At 46.5% G+C, this 15,638-nt stretch overlaps 1 protein-coding gene across 14 annotated transcripts in view; it reads left to right on the top strand.

Annotated features, from left to right (window-relative positions):
* The window catches only part of MICAL3 (microtubule associated monooxygenase, calponin and LIM domain containing 3), a 189,197-nt gene that overhangs the window by 28,766 nt on the left and 144,793 nt on the right, over window positions 1–15,638 (top strand). For 11 of the 14 annotated variants that reach the window (XR_009702624.1, XM_061206114.1, XM_061206121.1 and 8 more), the window contains exons 2-3: window positions 11,293–11,477; window positions 12,117–12,167. The exons of 2 other annotated variants lie outside the window; for them this stretch is intronic. The gene's annotated coding sequence lies outside the window, so the exon portion shown is untranslated. The remainder of the gene's footprint in view (window positions 1–11,292; window positions 11,478–12,116; window positions 12,168–15,638) is intronic. One more of the 14 variants, XM_061206115.1, reaches the window with a different exon arrangement.

Genomic DNA, 15,638 nt, shown 5'->3' with positions numbered 1-15,638 from the left:
AACTGAGCTCCAGCAGCCGGGAGTGGGAGCGGTGGGTGCTTGTGGGGCTCTGTATTTTCCAGTGCAGGAGCCAGAACTTTAAGAGAGCTTTAAGGAACGCCCTGTGAATAATGCCACCCAGGGTGCTAAACCAGATCAGACTGTTGAGGGTTTAAAATTAGCTTCCCAGTGCCTGAGTGTTTTGTGGAAGAAATACCTCAGGGAGAATATATCAAAGAAGGTGTCTTAGATTTGAGCTTATACTAAGTATTAAAAGACCCGCCCCCTGCCCTTTGTAAAAGAAATGTGTTACAGGGAAGATTGTGCTAGTCTGTCTGGCTTTCAAAATTCCCAGCTCTAGGAACATCTTGTTATAGGAAAGTCTTGAATCCCTCTGGAGTGTTAGGGGTAAAGTAACTATAGGGTTATATTTTGTTTCCACAAACGTGCATGAGCATCTTTTGTGTACTAAACACTGGGAGTGTAGGAGTGAACCATGGCCTGCCAGAGCCTGTTCATACCTTGTGGTTAAATTTTCAGGAATTTTGCAAGTTGGTTGTTAAATACAGCTATTATTAAAAATTAATTCTAGGGACTTCCCTGGTGGTCCAGTGGCTAAGACTCAGTGCTCCCAGTGTAGGGGGCCTGGGTTCGATCCCTAGTCAAGGAACTAGACCCCTCATGCCGCAGCTAAAGATCCTGCATGCTGCAACTAAGATCCAGCACAGCCAAATAAATAAATAAATAAATATTTAAAAAATTATAAACTTATAGTTAAATAAATTGTATTTAAAACAAAGGTAACAAATACTCAAAATTCATTACTTCCTCATTATTTTAGCATGAACTATGTTCTCAGGTCTCTTGCCCCATATGGTGGAAATACTGTATAATTGTGAACTATGGTACATTTCCTCCCAGCTCTGTGTTCAGAGATGTACGTAGCTTGAACTTGGCCATGGTGGGAGTATTTACACCACAGAAACCAACAAACACTACACATCAGGGCTTGATTTGTTGTTTTGTTCATTGTCTAAGAAAGTGATGAAAAAATGTTAACATTTGCAGTTTAAACTTAAAGTGTTTTGTGTCCATATCTAGTGCATTGTGAATAGCACAAAAAATTTGAGGAAATACTTCTTTTAGTATTTGAAAAACTAGGGTCCAATTCAGCAAAGAAGCTGCTTATATCATGTTTGATATACATGTTCCTTTTTTTTTTTTGGCCCGTGCTGCGCAGCATGTGGGATCCTAGTTCCCCGACCAGGGATTGAACCCGAGGCCCCTGCAGAGGATGTGTGGAGCCCTAACCACTGGACCACCAGGGAAGTCCCAAAATACATCTTTTTTGGTCCAATTTTGTTTTACTCCTTAAGGTGAATGAAAACTAACGTTCACTTATTTATCAGTTGAGTCCATGGATTGGCCATAGATATGAGTTAGACAAAAAAAATCTATGACAGGTTTGTCTGAGAGTCAATTGGCTACATGGAATTTACAGTAAAGAGCATTATGTATTTTATACTCTATTACTTATTACTATATATTACTATTACATATTTTATTACTATTATATGCTATACATCTTTAATATTTATTTATTTATTTATTTTTGGCTGAGTTGGGTCTTAGTTGCAGCACGTGGTATCTTTTTTGTTGCAGCGCGGGCTTCTCTCTAGTGGTGCACGGGCTCCAGAGCGCAAGGGGTCAGTAGTTGTGGTGTGCAGGCTTAGTTGCCCCTCGGCATGTGGGATCTTAGTTCCCCGACCAGGGCTCGAACCCGTGTCTCCTGCATTGGCGGGTGGATTCTTAACCACTGTGCCACCAGGGAAGACCTTTGTTGTTTTTTTATATCCACCAGCAAAGCATCCTAGAATTCAGGTTTAGAAGAGACTGCAGACAGAGACTATCAGCCTGATGTTTAGGGGGCGTGCTGGGCTGGGAGAAGGAGCTGGAGAGGGCTCCCTGTCTCCTCTGGGCTGGGACCGGCTCACAGAAGTCCCTGAGTGCAGTGGGGGAATTCCTCTAATGAAATCTTTGGTGAAAAGACTCAGCAATTCTGTTCTCTATTTCATCAACATTTGTTGAGTACCTACTGTGTGCCAGGCCCTGTGTTACTTATGAGAATACAGTGACACAAAAGACATGGTTACTGCTCTAAACAGTTTTATTATATAATTCACATACCATACAGTTCATTAAGTGTAAAATTAACTGGTTTTAAGTATATCCACAGCGTTGTACAACCGTCACCACAATTAATTTTAGAACATTTTTATCATCCCCCAAAGAAACTCTGTACCCATAGCAGTAACTCTCCACTTCTGTCCAGTCCCTCTCCCACTAGCCATAGGCAACCACCAGTCTACTTTCTGTCTCTATAGATTTGTTATTCTGGACATTTCATATGAATGGAATCATACAATCTGTGGTTTTCTGTGACTAGATTTTTTTCACTCAGCATAATGTTTCAGAGTTCATCCATGCTGTAGCCTGTATCAGAATTTCATTCCCTTTTATGGCCAAATAATATTCCATTTTATGGATCTACTACATTTTCCTTATCCATTCAACAGTTGATAGACATTCGGCTTTTTGCTATCTTGAATAATGTCACGATGAACATTCGTGTACAAGTTTCTGTGTGGACGTGTGTTTTCATTTCTCTTGTATATATGCATGCCTAGGAGTGGAATTGCTGGCTCTTGTGATAGCTCTGTTTAACATTCTGAGGAGCTGCAGAACTGTTTTCCAAAGTGGCTGCACTATCTTACATTTCCACCTGCACGGTATGAGGCTTCCGGCTTCTCCACATCCTCGCTGCCACTTGCTATTATCCTTTTGGTTCTAGCTGTCTTGGTGGGTGTGAAGGGGTATCTCGTTGTGGTTTTGATTAGCATTTTTGTAGTGGTTAATGATGTTGAGCATCTTTTTGTGTACTTATTGACCATTTGTATACCTTCTTTGGAGAAATATCTATTAAAATCCTTTTCCCATTTAAAAATTTGGGTTACTTTTTAAATTATCAAGCTGTAAGAGTTCTTTATATATTCTGGAAATGAGTTCCTTATCCGATATATGATTTGCAAATATTTTATCCCACTCTGTGGGCTGTCCTTTCACTTTCTTGACAGTGTTCTGTATGTTTCAAAGTATAAAAGTTGTTAGTTTTGACAGGTCAAATTTGCCCTCAGTTCTTGAGTAAATCCAGATTCACATGACAAATTTCTATGCTTTCAGGTGTTTCTGTTATATTTAACAGGTCTCTACAGTTGAATAGTCTGTAGCCAGTTTCATAACCTTTAATACTTAGACCTTATGTTGGTGACTTTGTTTTAGCTTTTAGAAACTTAAAATCTTATGAAAGCAGAGACTAAGGCATATAGGCTCTTCATAGCATTTTACTCACTATGTTGCTGGTAAAAACAGCCATAAGCTGATGACTCTTAAACACACTGATTGGGGGCCAGGCTTCTGGGAATAGCTGGAGGTTGGACACAGTATATTGAGGTTGTATTTAAGCATAAGTCAGGAAAATGGAGCAGTGTCACTTCCCATTGTAGTCTTAACTCTCTTGTGTTATCTAGTGAGATTTTCGGGTCTATTTACTCTAGTATAAGGCATGGAATTTAATAACTAGAAGTGTATCTGGGTTATGGAGATAAGTTACCACAATGAAAAACGTGAACTACCTCCTGCCCTGATCCCTGCAAGATACTTTAGTAGTCTACCTTCTCCCTATGCTGTTCAGATAAGTCTAAAAAGCAGTGAGACATCTGACTTACGTAATAGTGTTCTGTTGGCTGTCTCATTTGCTCCCTTCCTACCGCCTGCATAGCAGTAAGTAGGGTAGTATGTCCCCTTGAGAAGGGAGCCAGCTCAGGAGGTGGGCTGTCTCTGTCCAAGGTCGCATTCCCACTAGTCGTGGGGATGCTGGGGTCTCCTTGGGGGGACATACTTGGGATTACTTGCAAATGTGGTTTTTCAGTGCCTCATTTGTTCTGGATCCCTTTCTTTATCAGGTATTTCCATTTCTAAGTTGGGGTAAATGAATGTGTTGATTTTTTTCTTTGTATGTAATCTGAACAAGTGGGTATAAACCATGTAGCTGGGGCCTAGAGGGTGTGTGGAGCATAGCAACAGACATGTGAGGGAGAGGAGACCTGGGTAAGGACAGTGGAGAAGGTGAGAAGCCCTGTCTGTGCAAATGCGGGACAGTTGTGGGGTTTATGAAATAGAGCGGGAGTCAAGTAGTGTGTAAGACAGTTTGAAAATTCCCAGGCTTGTTCACTGTTAACCCGTGAGGTATCAGAATGCTTTTTTAGCAAGTGTACTTGTGAAATGAAGCATAGTCCCGCGTCCCCACTTTGAACAGAGCTACCTGTGATCAGTGGGTGACAGTGGGTGATGGTGGCATCTTGGATTGCTTCTGGCCTTTCTCTTCTGCAGAACTCAGAACCCTCCACATGGTTTTGTGGTCACTAGGTCAACCCAAGACTGGAAGTTCTGTCATGGAAGTCACTCTTGGGATGTTTTTGGAACGTCTTTGCCTGCTTTGCTCTTGGTGGGACAGACACCTGAGGACGGCTGTGATGTGGTTAAATGTGAGGGCTCCAGAGCCAGATTGTCTGGGTTTACGTCCATCTTCTAGCACTTAGAACTGTGTGACCTTGAGTACGTGACTGTCCTGTTTCTTGACCCAAGGATGTGGATAATAATATCTATATCACAGGGTTGTCGTGAGGATTAAGTGAAATCTCGTGTGGACTTCATCACAGAGTGAGCCCATATTAACTGTCAGCTACAATAATTGCTGCTGTTCTTGTTGCTATCGTTAATTTGGACCCAGCTCTTCTAAGTGAAGTGGGCCATCAGGTTGGGTGTGGGAAGAAATAGCAGCGATCTAGTGACTCCGCTTGCTGAGCTCCTGCGTGTTAGGCCTGCAGTGTGGCTCTTACATGCCTTAGTCCGTTTACTTCTCGTGACGTCATGCAGGGCAGTTTCATCACATCATGGAGGGCCGTGCTCGGGTCAGACAGCTGCTCAGTGTGGAGTAGGGCCTCCACTTGACGACCTCATGCTTTCCTTGTCTATGGCCAGTTTGGCAGCCAAAGTAGCAGGAAAGTCATCCTTTGCCCAGAGCCCGTAATATCAGCTACTCACATAAGACGTTGCCTGAAGGGAGGTAAGATTTCCAGAACATAAACTTTTTTTGGGTGTGAGTCTTTTCTGTTGTGATGATTGAACAGTGAGGAGGAGGAGAACCTCAGGGGCCTTGTCTTTTAAAAAGGCCCATGATCTCCAGGTGCCTATTGGTTTTCCTTCCACCCACAGGCAGATACCCACAGCCTTAACTGCGACCCCAGACTGCGGGGTGAGGGTAGAAGGGGGCTCAGGCCCCATCCTCCACTGTCATAATACAGGCTGCTTCAGGATGGGTGCAGGGCCTTGGGTGACCTGCCTGTGTCCCCGCCCCTCTGGGGAAGGAACATGTGCTCAGTTACATATTCTCTAGAGACAAGGCCCTTATCAGGTGAATAATTTGCAAAAATCTCCCATTCTGTGGGTTATCTCTTTTTTTTTTTTTGGCTGCGTTGGGTCTTAGTGGTGGCATGCGGGACCTTTGTTGAGGCACCCGGGGATCCTTTGTTGGGGCACCCTTTGTTGGGGCACGGGCTTCTCTCTAGTTGTGGCATGCGGGTTTTCTCTCTCTAGTCAAGGTGCGCGGGACTATGTCTAGTCCAGGGTGTGTGGGCTCTGTAGTTTGCGGCACGCGGGATCCTAGCTCCCCGGCCAGGGATCAAACCCCTGTCCCCTGCATCGGAAGGTGGATTCTCTACCACTGGACCACCAGGGAGGTCCCTGTGGGTTGTCTTTTCCCTTTTTTTGATGGTGTCCTTTGAAGCCCAACATTCCCTTGCCGCCCGGCCCCGCCCTTTTTCCCAGTTGGTGAGGCTTTGAATGTGTGGGATGCCACAGATGTAAAGAGGGGGTAGCAGCCCCTCCCCTGTACACCTTCCCCTCCCTCTCAAGGTCAAGCAACCTGAAGAAGAGTTAAGATTAAAGACTCGAGTTGGTGGGCACGGGGTCAGGGTGGAGCTCTGCCTAAAAGAATCCGGGACTGCAGCCTGGTGTGGCCACGCAGGTGAGCTCAGAGCAGCACGGCCCAGGACTGCCTGGCACTCCAGGGGCTGGGCCTGGGACCCTGAGCGGCAGGTACTGGCTGGCCGTGTGGTCTGGAGGCCAAGCACCGGGCACTGACTGAGCCCTGAGCACGGTAGGGTGCTTCCCCTTGGGCCCGGCGGAGCCAAAGACTACACAGCCGGCGGCTCAGGTTACAGTTGCTGTGGGAACTGTGACCTTTGAATTTCCTGGCTTATGCATGGAATTTCAGTTGCGTAATTCTACAACAACTTGGATTTTTCCTCTTCTCACCCGCCTTCTTGGCATTTAATTTTTTATCCCAGTGAATGAGATCTGTAGCCCTCTGCCTGTCTGTCTCCTCCTGGGGCAGACAGTCTCACTCACACTCCTTTCCAGGCCGCTCACCCAGAGTGTGCCAGGCAGGAGACCAGCCGGGTCCTGACCGGTGGGTACCTTCCTCTTGTCTCCTGCAAGGCCCTGAGGCTGGGCCAGCCGGCCTGGAGAGGCTTCTGGGCTGGACTGCTGTGCGGGTGTCCAGGATGGGCCCAGATGTCCCTTTGTGTGTATTTTTCTCAAACAGGCCTTGCTCGTTTCTGCTTGTGCACTTGAGTTTACCCTGTTCTGTGGTCCTGGAGCATCCTCCCAGGTGGCATAGCTAAATTCTCCCCGAACTTCAGTTTCCACTTGCAGTCCTACCCTCTCTGGGAAACCTGTCATCACTACTATGGCCTAAAATTACCCCCCTTCCAGGGAACGACATACGACTTGAACATTTCATTTGGCATTTAATTAGATACTGTCTCAGGATATTTTTCTTGTTGTCTCAAGAACATTTGTCATTTGGGGTGGAGGGGTGGTCTGTTTTTTTTTTTTTTTTCTCTAAGATTCTTGAGGGCGAAGGTTTTAAGTCATTGCATTGCTTGTTAAATGGTCAGTGGTTTATATTTGAATGAAGCGTGTGTTCTCTTGGTGTCTGCCATGAGGAAGGCATTGGGCCGAGAGCTATGAGGGACACAGGAAGAAGCAAGGTCCTTAAATCCACTTTCCTTAAGATGCCAAGCCTGGCTTTCCATAATGTGGCCTCGCCTGCCCTGCTGTCCTCTTCTTCCTCTCCCAGTGACCTTTAAACCCAGAGTTCCTGGAAGGCCCAAGTCTGTTCTCACCTGATGGCCGTGCACCTGTGCCTCCTCCTGCCCCTGCAGGAAGCTCCCGCCTTCCCTCAGCTCCACCCTCCGCCTCAGGCGAGACAGCACTTCGCTCCTGCGGCCTTCCTGACCACCCCAGCCAAGGGTCCCTTGTGTAATTTCCTCTTACCTTCTGCTCCTCTCTCCCCCTCAGATCTCTTCACGGTATGTAAGTATGAACTTGTTTTTCTGTTTGTGTTGACATTTTTGTCCTGATGGTTGTGTCCGCCACTGCATTTCCATCCAGCATAGGAGACGTTTTGTTCACTTCTGTACTCAGACCCAGCATGATGCCTGGTATTTGGTAGACTCACAATAAACGCTAAATGACTGAGTATTCTTATAGAAACAGATGTATTTTTTTTGAGAGACAAGAAAGAAATGTAAAATGACTAGCGATTTATCCTATAGATTACAGTGCTCTGGTTGGCTTGCAGTAGACAGGCCTATGGAACCAACCAGTGCCCTTCTCTTGAGATACAAATGGAAACTACTTTGATCTCGGCACAACACATGAGCTTTTTTCCGTTCCTCTTTCTTCCTTCCATTTCCCTCTCTCCTTTATTCCTTTTTTGGCTTGTCTTAGAAATGATTTAAGGCAACTTGAGCCCTTGATCTGTGCTGTGGGTGAGGCAGGACTATTATTCTGTTCTGTGTAATTCTAGACGCTTATTTTGGGACCTGTGGGATACTCAGTTTTTCCTAAACTCTCAGAATCATTTTTGAGAAGCAACCTTGTGCTACTGGCCAGAACAGCGAGGAGAACGGGAGCTTGGAGTCTCATCGCTCTGCCGATTCCCCTCGGGCAGATTGGTGTGGGTATGTGTGCTCTTCCTAATCTTTTAAAGTGGACTTAATATTCAGCTTTCCCGTGTGCTGGAGACTGTCTTAAATAAAGAACCTGAAGGCCCTGGTGAAGTAATGTCTCCAAAACACTTCAAGCTCATCAGGGAAGAAAGAAGTGCTGTGTAAACTCAGAGTGTAATTATTAATCAGACTTTCCTTTGGTCCTCTTCTCTGCCCTGGGTTTGCCTTCTGGGGCTGCTCGGGCTGCCAGGATTCGCAGACGGAAAGTCCCTGGGCCGCCTCTCCCGCCCTCCTGGCACAGTGGCCCGGACTGCACAGAAACGCCGCTCTGAGGGACTGGCCTTGGTGTGCAGAGCGGCTGTGTGACCGGGCCCCAGTTCCATGGCATCTCCAGCTGCCTTCCAGGAGAGGGCGGCTCTCCTGCTCATTGTCGGATGGAGTTGGGCCTAGTTCTGAGTCCTTGAGGAGCAGTTCGCTGGCGTGGAGCCCACACGGGGGTCTCCATTCTCTACCCCAGGCCACACTGGTCGGAGCTCCCTTTGGGGGACAGATAAAGGCCCTCTGCAATCAGAATTGTGTCCGTTCACTACAGTGGCACGTTGTCTTCCTTGTTTTTAAGCTTTAGTTTTCACTTCTGAAAAAGCATCTGATTTCTATAGTAATAATATACATACATTTAAAAAAAATCCAAATTAAAAAAAAGGCCAGGGGCTTCCCTGGTGGCGCAGTGGTTGAGAATCTGCCTGCCAATGCAGGGGACACGGGTTCGAGCCCTGGTCTGGGAAGATACCACATGCCGGGGAGCAACTGGGCCCGTGAGCCACAACTACTGAGCCTGCGCGTCTGGAGCCTGTGCTCTGCAACAAGAGAGGCCGCGATAGTGAGAGGCCCGCGCACCGCGATGAAGAGTGGCTCCCGCTTGCCGCAACTAGAGAAAGCCCTCGCATAGAAACGAAGACCCAACACAGCCAAAAATAAATATAAATAAATAAATAAATAAATTTTTTTTAAAAAGGCCAAATTCAGAAGCAGAATTTGATAATTTTCCCTTCACTGCCTTTTCCTCCCCTCCTGTATCCTGAGAAGTCCTATCCCCTAATGCCTGTAGCATTCCTGGCATACAACACGTGTTTTCATGGTCCTTAAATTGGGGGTGGTGAGAAGAGGTACCAAGTCCAGCTGTCTAAGCCATACAATTTATCAGTGTTCATAGAAGTGTAGAATAATATTTTATTTGTTGTGTCTTCCTCGTTCCTATTTATCTTGTCCTCTATTTCAGCACTGCACCCCACTCTGAGGTAGTGCTTCCTGAACTGTGTTCCACGGACTGTTAAAAGGGGTCTGGAGAAAAGCAAAACATATTCTTAATAAGATGATTGAATTTTACTCAATTTTTTGGTAGGGGGGAGGATTTTATTTATAAACCTTTTAAAAACTAGTCATTTTTGCAACAGTTCATTTACCCATGAGACCTTTTGATTCGATTTGTGATTAATAAAATACATAATAAATTAATAAAATAATTTAAAGATTTATCTAAAATGTTGACTTCATAGTTTGGATCCTTAGGTGTTTTCTTATTTGTCGTCCCATGCTAATCTAAGTGTACCTCATACCTCTTGCGCTCCTTTACTGATTCCTTCTGTAAATTTTAACTTAAAACTGCTGTGTGGTCAAATCTGTTTGAGGAACGCTGCACTCAGTCTCACCTTGGCACTCCCTGTGGTATGGTCGTGGGCACTGCGGCACTATCTGCTCCCTGGGACACCGCGGGCTCACTTCACCACGGTTACTTATTTTAGCCTCACCTCAAAATCCTTATCTCCCTATGAGGCAGATAGTGTTGGTCTCTGTTTTACAGCAGGGAGATGGGGCTTCAGAAGCCTGCCTTCACTGACCGAGGCCCAGTGGGGGTGGGTCCCAGATTCAAGTCCAGATCCGTGGACTCTGGAGCCCGTGCTCTTCACACAGGAGCTCCTGGCATCTGCAGTACTCGTCTTTTGAGCAGCTGTGTCCCTTCCGGATGGTGGGTTGAGTTTGTGCCCAGGTCACGGTCCCGTCCTCCCCCCAGCGTGCCTGCAGAGGAGGCTCCAGGCTCGGGTTTGCGCACGCCGGTCACGTTCCCCCTTCCCTCCGCCCAGCTTCATCCCACCCGTCCTCCAGGATCTCTTTCATTATAATAGTTAACTGTTTGTTGTAATTAAGTTAGCTAAGTGTTTATTGAGTTGAATCTGTTAGAACTTTGTCATCTAGTCTCTACTCGCTTCTGAACTACTATTGCCAGTAGGATTCTCTGCCAGTAATTCCCCATGCTTTGGGCAGAGACTGTGTGTGTGTGTGTGTGTGTGTGTGTGTGTGTGTGTGTGTGTGTGTACTGCCCATCGGCCAGTCTTGTGGATCTATTGAGTAGATTCATCAAACGTCATAGCTTGAGTTAATGACATCGCGAATATATATGTTCTGCTTTTTCTGCAGTGCACGTAGATGCTGTTGTGATTGACAAAATACAAATTCATTGGAAAATGTTGAATTCATAGTAGATTTCTTTTATTGTTAGGCATTTTTTTCAATCAACAAGGTATTATAAGGAATGCCATATATCACATAATGATCAAAAAAGAAATAGTTGATGGTAAAAAGGAGTTATAACTGAAAAAAGCTGGAAATCCCTGGCTGTACCATTCATTTCGCAGTTATGTACTTTTTTGTGTTTTTAGTTATTTTGTGTGTTGTCTTAAGTGCTTAGCTGGATCCTAAGCCCCATGAGTGTGGGACCTTTGTCTTACACGCCCTCTGTGCCCCTTGGTGTGCTTGCTCATAGTCAGTGCCCAGGAAGTGTTTTCAGATTTGGTTGAGTTCTTAGATCCTGTTTTCCCTGTTCCACGCTATTATTTTACTTTCTTGAGCTCCCTCTTGCTTTTCTTCTTCTGTCTGGTTGTTGCGCGTAGTCCTCAGCCTTCAGTAGTCTTCCGTCACTTAACTGCAGCTGCTTGTTGTGCTCCAGCTGCACACTCAGCAAACATTAGGCAGGGCTGTGGCCCGGTGTGGTATCATTGAATTAATTAGTTACTGAGCATTTTTGCCAGGCATTGTGGAAAACGCTGTAGAGATGCATTCTCTCATTTACTTCTTAGAAATACCCTGTGAAGTAGGTACTATTTTCACCTCCATTTTACAGGTGTGCCAACTAGGAATTGGACGGCTGAGCGCGTGGCAGTCAGGATCCAATCTCTGTCTGACTTCCAAGCCTGTGCTCGGAAGCCTTCTGGTGTCTGTGCCTCCTGAGATCCTGCATGGTTGTTCCCCTAAGGAATTTTCCTTTGGGAAACAGAAACAATGGCAAACAATACTGCTTGGATATGAGTAAGTATGAAATTGTTTGGAACTGTGAAGGCGCCCAGAGGCGGAGACGCTCAGGAAGGGCTGGGGGTGGCGAGGGGCTCTGAAACATGGCAGGGAGATGAGCACGAGCGGATTCAGGTGCTGGGAACCACGTGAGCCACGTCCGAGTGAGAGGGATGTGCCCTGGGGTGGGGTGGAGTGGGGTCGCCAAACTGGAGGGAGGGCTGGGTTTCTCGGGGAAAGTGGGAGATGAGATCGGGTAACTCAAGCCAGAGGGACTTGAAATTACACAGGAGACATGATGAGGGATAATAAGTCTGTAGGTTTGTGAGCAGGACATGACAGGGTAAATCCTGTTTAAGAGCCACGAAGTGGGCAGCAGATGGCAGATTCCTCATGGCATGATGGTTCTTAATTCTTCCCTGCCTGTATGCCCTTGGGACCTAGTGTCACCTCTTCTGGTCCTGGGAACAGCCATCTGTACAGAGGTCCCGTGTTAGCTGATCAAGCCGCCCTGGAGTGTGGAGAAGTGAAGAGTGTAGAACGTGGAGGTCAGAGACCTGGATCCGATTCCTGACCCTGTCTGTCCCTGTAGCTTACTAGCTGGACGAATTATCTGACCTTTCTTCATTCTTTTTTTCCCCCATCTGTAATTTGCAGATAACCCTATGATGACTCACAGGGTTGTTTCAGCATGAAGATCTAGCAGATGTAAGTACAGAGGCTGTTTAGTCTAGTGGTTCCAGACTTCCTGGGGTTAAGTGCCAGCTATATCATTTACTGTGTGACTTTGGGCAAGTTACTTAACTTTTCTGTCTCCTTTTTCTTATCTATAAAATCAGCCTAAAAATTGTACCTACCTCACAAGGAGAATTAAATGAGGAAAGATAAAGATAGGTAGCTGGCTCTTAAACATGCCTGGTATGTGGTAATGTGGTTAATAAATTGCAGCTGATATTTTTGATAGTATCATTATTACCACCATCACAGTACTTGGTTTGGAGTAGGGACTTTCTTTGAGGCAGGAGACCAAAAAATAAAGCCTCCCAACTATATGGTAAGAAACTACCTCTGATCGCTGTGTGGAAATGATGTGACTTCAGAGCTTCTCTTAAGCACTGAAATTATAACCATCTTGTGCCAATTTCAGGATCTTTTAGAGATCCCAGGTATTACTGAAATCCTTTAAAAAGTCAGCCATTGTTTTCTTTTCTTTTTCTTTTTCTTTTTTTTTTTGGGAGAAGGAAGGATTTATTACTTGCAGCAAGTAAGGAGAATACTGGAGATCTTTCCCAAAGCAGTGTCTCAGTCATTGTTTTTTTTTTTTTTAAATAAATTTATTTATTTATATTTTTTATTTTTGGCTGCGTTGGGTCTTCGTTGTGGGGCGTGGGCTTCTCATTGCGGTGGCCTCTCTTGCTGAGGAGCATGGGCTCTAGGCGCGTGGGCTTCAGTATTTGTGGCTCGTGAGCTCAGTAGTTCTGGCTCACAGGCTCTAGAGCGCAGACTCAGTATTGTGGCACACAGGCTTAGTTGCTCCTTGGCATGTGGGATCTTCCCGGGCCAGGGCTCGAACCTATGTCCCCTGCATTGGCAGGGCAGATTCTGAGGACACCAGGGAAGTCCTCAGTCATTGTTTTTTGATATAGGACTCTTGCAGTCGCAACACTTCTTAGGCACAGAAGTATTCCCCTTCTCTTTTTTTTTAAAAAAAAGTATTTATTTATTTATTTTGGCTCCTCCGGGTCTTATTTGCGGCACACGGGATCTTCATTGCAGCATGTGGGATTCTTAGCTGCAGCATGCAGACTCTTGGTTGCGGCATTTGGGATCCAGTTGCCGGTCCAGGGATGGAACCCAGGCCCCCTGCATTGGGAGCGCGGAGTCTTACCCACTGGACCACCAGGGAAGGGAAGTCCCTCCCCTTCTCTTTTAAACAAAGATGGGGAGAGAGGGAGAGGAGAGAGGAGAAGTCTGGATTTCCTCTGGCCGCACAGTTGCCTCTGTCGGAGGACTTGCTACTGCAGGGCAGGGCAGGAGATACCTGCCTGTATGGGCAAGGTCAGCTCTGCTGGATCTGCCCTGGGCGTGGGCAGTGCAGAGGCCCCACGGTGAGCTCTGCGCCTGCTTTGTGCCCCTGCAGGCGGGACCTTTCTGTTCAGGACTGTTTCCCTTCCCCTCAACCCAGACCTCAACCAGCCACGTTTAGCTTTAGCAGGACAGTCAAACTCAGCAGCCTTCTGGCTGCTTTGAAAAGCCCTCAAGCCCTGTTCTTGAACCAGCAGTTGTGTCTGAGTCTTGAATTTATCTGTGTGGAGCAATTCTTTCCTTTTATTTTATTTTTTTTAAACAAAAGTCAAATTGTTGGACCTTGTCCTTTGTAGATGAAGTGAGAGTTGCTTTCTGAGGACTGGTTCATACCAGAAACCAGCTGCTTTTAAGTTGCTGTGGATCTTTAAAGGGACAGTTTATTTGTGGATCCAATTCCCTGCCCACACAACCTGGGTGTCTGTAGGATTCTGGTGTAGGCTGTGACTGTGTTGAGGTGGGTGACGGCTGGCAGAGGTGTGAGTCTGGTTTTAAGACTTTCATCTCAGGTAGGGTCAAAGTCTTGTGGAGCTAATCCCTTTGACTCCCCTGCCCCCCATTACGGTTGGTAATAAGTATGGACGTGTGCCATGTGCAGAGATGGTGGACAAAACCCAGATGCACGCATTAGCCCCGTGGGCAGATGATCAAACAGAAGAAGCCTCGTTTGAGGGCAGTGGTGTCTTACCTGGAGCAGTATCCTCCGTTAGCAGTTACTTTGTGAATCGCCAGAAGACTGGGCTTGTGCATATTTGGCCTCAACCGTGCAAGATCAAAGTGCATCAGAAGGATGTACAGGAGGACAGCCTGTCGGAGCAGGGCTGGCTGCTGCAGACCAGGGTGGCAGAGTGATACAGCAGACTGGCCTTGCTCCAGCTCTGCCCTCCTTGGTTCTCGCACTGGGGCTGAGGAGGAGAGGCGGGTTTGGGTAACGACCGGCTCCTTCTTCATCCTTGTGAGGACGCGGCATTCCAGCTCAGTAGTGTACTGCTTGGAATATACGCCACTTACAACGCCCTGTGGCTTGGGCTTAGGACACCAACCTGCCTTTGCCTTGGGGACGCATAGAAGGGCGTCTCTGTGAGCACCCTGGTCGTCATTGCCATTGCACTGAAGAGTCTGTGAGGGGCTCAGAATTGCCCTGTGTTATAAATGCAGCGGAGAGGGGCCACATCCTTAAATACACCCCTAGGTACCTGGCCCTCAGCTGGCTGCTCAGTTGTCTGAAGCCAGGAGCATCTTCCCTGGGAGGCGGATGCTCAGTCTGTGGCATTTTGGAGTGTGGGTTAGGGTGGGAGATGGCAGAAGAAGCTTTCATGGCTCCCAGTGCATGTGGCCGTGTCTTCAGCAGAGCCTGTGTGCCAGGTTTGTCGTGACCCCTGGGGCTTGTGGGGCACTTAGAGGGTGAGAGAGGGCTCAGATGAGTGAAAAGCCTTCCTCAGTGCCCGGGGGGTCAGAGGTACTTCGAGCCCCCGCCCGTTGTTGTCACCTCCTCAGGCTCCCGCAGAAGGAAGGTGTGCTTGGCCGTGGCAGGGTAAGGAATGGTGATGTAGGCCCGTTACGTGTTAACAATGGTCTTGCTTTACTGCTTGGGAAATAGTTAGGAATTTTCAGATCTTTTCATCCATATTTATGTAAAACACAGGGAAGCAAAATAATGCCATGAAGGACTAAAGATGGCTGTCATTTCATCTCACGTGTGTGTGTCCCTAACAGAGTCTTCCTTTAAGCATTCTGTGTTTAAGAAAGTTGTAGATAAAATTAAGCCACTGATTGGGATATAAAGTATTTATTAGCCTTTCCACCCTTGAACAGAATGCAGGTAATAAATAAAGTCAGCAGTTGGTTTGTATACCCTCTATAGCTAATCCGCTTTGTTATTTCTTTCTTCAAAATGTCTTTGGAAATCGCTTATCTCCAATGTCTAAAACTACACCTGCCATAATCGGTGCTCAGTATTGTAAGGACTTTCCCTTTTTAGATTCCGGTTCCCATTGCTATAGTTCCAGTCTCTTCCCCCTTCATTTTATGCCCAAGTGACTGTCCAGGCCTCCTGGACATTGCCTGGCTGCAGTTCCATCCTCCTTGGTACCA

Source organism: Eubalaena glacialis, chromosome 11 (genome assembly GCF_028564815.1).
Source record: "Eubalaena glacialis isolate mEubGla1 chromosome 11, mEubGla1.1.hap2.+ XY, whole genome shotgun sequence".
Classification (NCBI taxonomy): domain Eukaryota; kingdom Metazoa; phylum Chordata; class Mammalia; order Artiodactyla; family Balaenidae; genus Eubalaena; species Eubalaena glacialis.
The sequence above is the reverse complement of the archived record's forward strand: the minus strand, read 5'-3'. Positions and strand labels throughout refer to the sequence as shown.